Below are 7631 nucleotides of genomic sequence, written 5' to 3' on the forward strand. Positions count from 1 at the left end.
AGTGGGGCTGTGGTGGTTGTGGCTGCCACAGTTGTTGTAGTGGCTGGGGCTGTGGTGGTAGTGGTTGCAGTGGTGGTGGTGGCAGCCATCATTGTTGTAGTGTCTGGGGCTGTGGTGGTTGTGGCTGCAGTGGTGGTTGTGGCATCTGTCGCTGTTGTAGTGGGTGGGGCTGTGGTGGTGGTGGCAGCCATTGTTGTTGTAGTTTCTGGGGCTGTGGTGGTAGTGGTTGTAGTGGTGGTGGTGGCAGCCATCGTTGTTGTAGTGTCTGGGGCTGTGGTGGTTGTGGTTCCCATCGTTGTAGTAGCTGGGGCTGTGGTGGTTGTGGCATCCGTCGCTGTTGTAGTGGCTGGGGCTGTGGTGGTTGTGGCATCCGTCGCTGTTGTAGTGAGTGGGGCTGTGGTGGTTGTGGCTGCCACCGTTGTTGTAGTTTCTGGGGCTGTGGTGGTAGTTGTTGCAGTGGTGGTGGTGGCAGCCATCGTTGTTGTAGTGTCTGCGGCTGTGGTGGTTGTGGCTGTAGTGGTGGTGGTGGCAGCCATCGTTGTTGTAGTGGCTGGGGCTGTGGTGGTTGTGGCATCCGTCGTTGTTGTAGTGGCTGGGGCTGTGGTGGTTGTGGCATCCGTCGTTGTTGTAGTGGCTGGGGCTGTGGTGGTTGTGGCATCCGTCGCTGTTGTAGTGGGTGGGGCTGTGGTGGTTGTGGCTGCCATTGTTGTTGTAGTTTCTGGGGCTGTGGTGGTAGTGGCTGCAGTGGTGGTGGTGGCAGCCATCGTTGTTGTAGTGTCTGGGGCTGTGGTGGTTGTGGCTGCAGTGGTGGTGGTGGCAGCCATCGTTGTTGTAGTGGCTGGGGCTGTGGTGGTTGTGGCATCCGTCGTTGTTGTAGTGGCTGGGGCTGTGGTGGTTGTGGCATCCGTCGTTGTTGTAGTGGCTGGGGCTGTGGTGGTTGTGGCATCCGTCGTTGTTGTAGTGGGTGGGGCTGTGGTGGTTGTGGCTGCCATTGTTGTTGTAGTTTCTGGGGCTGTGGTGGTAGTGGCTGCAGTGGTGGTGGTGGCAGCCATCGTTGTTGTAGTGTCTGGGGCTGTGGTGGTTGTGGCTGCAGTGGTGGTGGTGGCAGCCATCGTTGTTGTAGTGGCTGGGGCTGTGGTGGTTGTGGCATCCGTCGTTGTTGTAGTGGCTGGGGCTGTGGTGGTTGTGGCATCCGTCGTTGTTGTAGTGGCTGGGGCTGTGGTGGTTGTGGCATCCGTCGCTGTTGTAGTGGGTGGGGCTGCAGTGGTTGTGGCTGCCATTGTTGTTGTAGTTTCTGGGGCTGTGGTGGTAGTGGCTGCAGTGGTGGTGGTGGCAGCCATCGTTGTTGTAGTGTCTGGGGCTGTGGTGGTTGTGGCTGCAGTGGTGGTGGTGGCAGCCATCGTTGTTGTAGTGTCTGGGGCTGTGGTGGTTGTGGCTGCAGTGGTGGTTTTGGCATCCGTCGCTGTTGTAGTGTCTGGGGCTGTGGTGGTGGTGGCAGCCATCGTTGTTGTAGTGTCTGGGGCTGTGGTGGTAGTGGCTGCAGTGGTGGTGGTGGCAGCCATCGTTGTTGTAGTGTCTGGGGCTGTGGTGGTTGTGGCTGCCATCGTTGTTGTAGTGTCTGGGGCTGTGGTGGTTGTGGCATCTGTCGCTGTGTTAGTGGCTGGGGCTGTGGTGGTTGTGGCATCCGTGACTGTTGTAGTGGCTGGGGCTGTGGTGGTTGTGGCTGCCATTGTTGTTGTAGTTTCTGGGGCTGTGATGTCGGTGGATTCAACCGTCGTTGTGGCTGGGCCTGTGGTTGTAGTGACAGCATTTACATGTAGTCATACAAATGTAAATTAACCTATTCTGAGTCACCATTCCCAAATCAGTCCGTAATATGTTTATGTCTTCCCAATTCAATTTCATGTCATGAATTCATTGCAACAGTTAACACAAGAAGTTTTAGTAATTCTTGTGTTTCATATAAATTGCCCACTCAAGTAATCTATGATACCCTCTAGCTTCTGCTCGGTGGCTACTGGGTGACACCTCGTCTGGGGATCCTCAGCCCTTCCCATGAGGGTGGCATGGATGCCCCTCCGGTGGTCCTCCTTGGGCTCTCGCACTCTGGGGCTTTTCTCCCCCCCTTTCTCACTGTCCCTCTCCCCTTCTGTTTTTCTTTTCCTTCCTCTTTCTTTCTCCCTTTCCTATCCCTCACTCATGTCTGTCCCGTCTGTAACATCTGAAAATAAAATATAATAAATAATAAAACAAAGGTCGATCAAATGGACCAATACGGCAATGCCACGATGATCCATTTGGCAAAGTAAATCCATTGGGTATCCTTGTTGGTCTTCAGACAACAATTCTGATGGCTAAAGAACCAAATGGGACAGGCAAAAAAAAAAAAAAAAAGAGCTAAATAATTTTTACAGTAGAACCAAGACTGCTGCTAAAGATGAGTGAATGCTGACCCAAAGCCAGCAGCCACACGTAACAACAGCAGCCATGCGCACTCATGCTACAGCCTTCATATTTTCCTCCCATGTTTTTTCAGTAGAATTACTGTGGTAATTGTTTTGAAGTCTCTTTGTGTTGCTTTTTATTTTTGTTTTATCATATTGGTTTTGTGTTTATACATAAATGATAAGAGATCATACGTGTTCTCATTAGAATAAGGATTTGGTTGTTATGTGGGAACATCGCCTATAGTTTTATATTGTGAAATGTTATATTACAACGTGTTTTAAGTCATTTTACAGAGAAACGCAAAACTAATGTCATGAGTAGTGCAATAAATACTTCCTCCTTGGAGTAATTAAGTTACATACTGCATTAAATACATTACATAATACCTTTTAATACTTAATATATCAAGTATGCTTTTAAGTAAAATGTTCTGTGTAATATATGTAATGCATTACTCTTTTTTTCAGTAATTACGCAACACCGATACGGGCGGGAATTGATAAGAATTTTGCAATTGTGATTCTATTATTATTATCACTTATCGATTCCTTATTCATTCCCTTTGGCTCCACTTCACGATCTGCAGACCATGTGGAGTGGAGAATAGTGGACCCAAACGCAGACAAAACGAAGCGTGGAAACAAACTTCATTTAACCTAGCCTAACCCAAACTGAAAAAGAGCTGTTTTATTTGATGCTGAGCAAACCAATAACAAACAGTAAATGTCATCTCTACTGAGGCAGCATGGAGCGGAGAGAGTGTGGACCCAAATGCAGTTGATATCATATGTTTTCTCGTTTACTAAAGAATCAAGAGGCGGTTTTTGCTGCTTTAGACAAACTAAGGCACAAGCTACTCATTTTAACTCCATTAGAGCTGGTAAAACTCCAAAAGCTGGTGGCTGACCTTGACCCATGCAGATATTTTTTAACTTATTGGTACTGTTTCTCCAAAAAGCTCTGTAGTTGACAATTATTGCGTAGATTAATAATTACTTTCTTGAACTGTCTACTACAGGTTTGTGACTGAGCTTCTTGGAGGTGAGACATGTGTCTCATGTTCAGTGGTTCTACCTGCTTTCTGCCACCTGCATCACACCATCGAGGTCTCCTTTGATGACTTAAACTACATGGTGAAATTTAAGACTGCCCTCACAAAGGACCTGTCCCAATGTGTAGCTACACTCAACCATCAGTGGCTCAAGATAGCTACTGTGCTTGACCCATGCTTTAAAGATTTAAAGTGATTTGCAAGGGGAAGAGGTTTGGACCAGCCTTGAGGCCCTGCTGCAGGAAAAGTGTAAAGATGCCACCACAAAGGAGCCAGCAAAGGCAAAGAGCCTCCTCTCTTCATTGTCTTCAGACTCTTATTCAGATGAGGAAGCCCTGTGTAACAGGGCCCTGAGTTTGTGCAGAACAGAATCCACCATTAGCAAGAAAGACTGCCCGCTGCAGTGGTGGTCCAGTCGAGCATGGACCCACCCACAGCTGTCTGTCCTGGCCCACAAGTATTTGATTAGTCCTGCCTCTTCTGTCCCATGTGAGAGACTGTTCTCACTTGCAGGTCACATAGTAACAAAAAAGAGAGCTGCCTTGAGAAAATGTGAACAGACTAGTTTGTCTAAGTAACTGGCTGAAATAGATGGACAGTAAATAAGCATGGACGTACTGTGAGTCCAATGGGTTTGCTATGTTTTGCACTAAAATGTTTGATGATCACACTGTTTTAGCCTAATGTACATAATAATTTTGGCTAAGGTTACTCAGAGTTTAAAGGTGAAGCTGTTCAAATACCCTTTTATGTTTCTGGCTTATTTTGTTTAAAAAGAAAAACTGCACTTTATGTTGACAGTTTTCATTATTATTTAAAGACAATACCATTTTGAAAACGTACTTAAACTACTTAAAATAGCACTTTATTTTTAAGTCTGCCCAATTTTGGCCAGGGATATTATTTTTGTTTCTCTGTTTTGCAGTTTAAATATTTTTCCCCATAAATTAAAAGAGCTTGAGTTTACAATATTCATGTCCATGTCTATTATTTGATTCTGTCGCCCACTAAATCCCTTTTAAATTAAAAAAAAAAACCATTTGCGCTTTGGGGCAAATTTTCTTGTGCGATTAAATGCGATTAATCATGGTTAATTAATTACAATAACTTCTATAAAGTAGAGTAAGATAAATATGGTACCCTAAATATTATTATTTGCTCTCTGACAACATCATAATGTGAAGTCTGGTTAAACTTTCAAGGGTCATATCACATTGTGGCATAGATAGCTGGCCAAAATTCATTACTGCATGAAAGGTCTCACTTCTATCCACATTTTCATGGAAAGCAACCTTTACCTATTATTCCTTCTGTAACACTCTAAAATAATCTCTTAATATAATTATTTTTACACTGATTTATATTGTTTCTTAAAATTGTAAAATAATAATAAGAAATTAGTTAATTGATTACAGTAATTAACAGAGACGAAATGGATTTTCTCGGCCTTGAAAATGTTAAAGGTTTTATTTTATAGCTTAATGTTATGAGGGCTCAAAAACATTGGACAAAAATAGGAAATTTCAGCTTAGTAATTACATTTTAAGTTGTGGTAACTCCAAATACTTTAAAAGTATGAAGGCAATATTTTGTACTGCTTCATTGAATATGATAAGGCTGTATCAAAGCTGATTATGAGGGGGCTTAGTGGGAACCTTTTAACCTTTTTCAGAAATTAGTGATTTTAAATGGAATGATCCATGTGTGATGTGTTACTGCATACTGCATACTGAGTATGAGAGACACCACTCAAGAGAGAGAAGCTTTCTCTCTTGTCTCTCACAGACATGAGCGACAGAGAAACGACACTGTTTTTTTTTCAAAGCAAAACTTTCAACAAGTATGCAAAATGTCCTCACCTCATCTATACCACACTCAAAGTTGTTACTAAACCCACTTTTTGTAGAAATTAAAAAAAATTACACATTGAACTCAAGGTAATAAGTGCCTAACCATTAAAGTATTATAACAATCAGTGTTCTTACAGTCTACATATTGTCTCTAGCAATTATTTATGAGGGTATATATAGCTATGCTAAAGCAGTTAATTTATTTTGAATCAACAGTAAGTTTAGCATCACTTAACTTACCTATAAGAAGCAACAAAATTGATATCATCAGTCCAACGGCCATTGTTTAATCAGTTAAATCTGTAAAAGAAACATATGTCAAGGTCATGCGCACAGATTAATAAACAAAAAAAAAAAAAACAAGTTAAAAATGCAGGATAACAGTATTTTACAAAAATACAAAAGGTTTTGATCATTAACTGTACTCATCATAACATTTCTCAATAAAAAAAATCTATGTATGACAATTTTAAAATAACATATATAAAATAATTCATTAGGATTAGTTTAACAAGTTAGTGAAAAAATGAAAAGTCATATTCACAGTACATGAAATCTATTTTGTATATTGTACTTACCAAAACTGAGATCAGATGAAAATGTATTAATTCTCTTTTTTAATCTCCTGTAGACTTTTAAAATTATTACGTTTTAAACAGTGCAGTTCACCTCTTTGCTCTGTTAAACCTTATGTTCACACCTCTTGTGGCCTTATATATTTCAGAAGAGTGAGGGCTAATGACGTATGTGAGAGATGATAGAAGAGTCTGTGACATATTGAGGAACAACGTCACATCAAAGGATTCACAAGTTTGTCAAGTGATCAACCTGAAAATTTCTTGGCTCAGGATCACAGCCTCTCCCTTCTTTTTGTTAGTGACCTCACTCATAGTTACTCATAGACGTCAAGGCAGTCAAACAAAAAATGAAATCCAGTAGAGCAAAAAGCAGTTGGAAGAAATGTAACATAATCAAAGTAAGCAGACACTTTTGTTTATTATAGAGTATGAGTTTTCAAAATGTTTTCACTGTACCTTGTAATACGAAACTTTTTTTTAAAAATTAGAGATATTTGTCTCTACATATATACCACACTCATTTGCCCAGAAATTCAAATTTAACTCCTCTCTCATATTTTCAAACGACAGTTTTCTTGAAGAGTTAAAAAAAAATAAGGATAAAGAAACAAAGAAACAAGAACAAGACATTAAGAATATTGGTCCAACCTAACAATTGTTTGTTTTTTCATGTATTTTCTCTATTGCTACATCAACTCAATAAGCAGTTTACTTATTAAATCATTAACTAGGCTAAAGGTTTAGTGCTATTGTCATCTAAAAACAAACAAACAAAAAAACAGTAAATCTTTTCTTGAAATTCAATTGTCTCCAGTTAAGCCTTTAAAGTACTATGGCATCATTAAAAAAATAGTGGAAATATTTGAGTTATGTGTAGTCTTCACATAGACAAAATGTATACCCTGCTTACTCTGGTGCATTCCACACTCAAAGAAACAAAAAGGCAGTATTTTGTACAATAAAATAAATACCAAATTATTAGGTCTACCTTGTACCTTGACTGCCTTTTTTTTAATGCATTGCACATGGCTAACAATATCTCAAACTCTAACATGCACTATAAAAATTATATATATATCTCCTAAAAGACTGCAACTACTCCAGAACATCATTTGTCAAAGATAGGTTGTCGTATTCATGAGTAAGCCATTGCTACTATAATGACACATTCATTCAAACTGGGGTGGAAGTGAAACCGTTTCTTACATACTCATATAAAACCTACATGAGCCTACAGGAGCAGCTTGGTCATGGAAATCTTTGCCATGAAGCTCCTGGTGCATTTTTTGTGTTAATGTTTATGCAAAAGAAAGTTTGGAAATGTGGTTATTGAGTCAGCAGAGCATTTGTGACCTTCATGCACTATGTCTCAGCTGTAAACAACCACTCTTAAATGATCTGTCACTGTCAATGTTCCTAAACACTTTAATTTTGCCATAACACCACTTACACTTGATCATGTAATATCTAGGACAGAAGAAATTTCACAAATTGACTTGAGATCAGTTGATCTGCAAAGATTGCAGCTGAGTCTGTTTGCATGACCTGCCGGAAATAACTTTGTTCTTGATTGGTGGCTTCAGTATGTTATGGAATCTGTTCCACTTTTGCAGACTGAGTTACTGAACCTCATTATGTGGGTTTGAATCAGCCAAGGAATATACAAATTATGGTGTCGCCAATCAAAGCTTGCATAAACTGCCT

General features: G+C 40.7%; 1 long non-coding RNA gene across 1 annotated transcript; it reads right to left on the reverse strand.

Annotated features, from left to right (window-relative positions):
• Positions 1 to 1652: 1652 nt before the first annotated feature.
• On the reverse strand, positions 1653 to 6109 carry LOC120720170. Its single transcript, XR_005692825.1, has 3 exons — positions 5928 to 6109; positions 5590 to 5649; positions 1653 to 1789 (listed from the first exon to the last, which is right to left on the reverse strand). It is a non-coding gene; the product is annotated as an uncharacterized LOC120720170 (long non-coding RNA).
• Positions 6110 to 7631: the final 1522 nt, after the last annotated feature.

Source organism: Simochromis diagramma, unplaced genomic scaffold, assembly GCF_900408965.1.
Source record: "Simochromis diagramma unplaced genomic scaffold, fSimDia1.1 OVJJ01000274.1, whole genome shotgun sequence".
Taxonomy (NCBI): Eukaryota; Metazoa; Chordata; class Actinopteri; order Cichliformes; family Cichlidae; genus Simochromis; species Simochromis diagramma.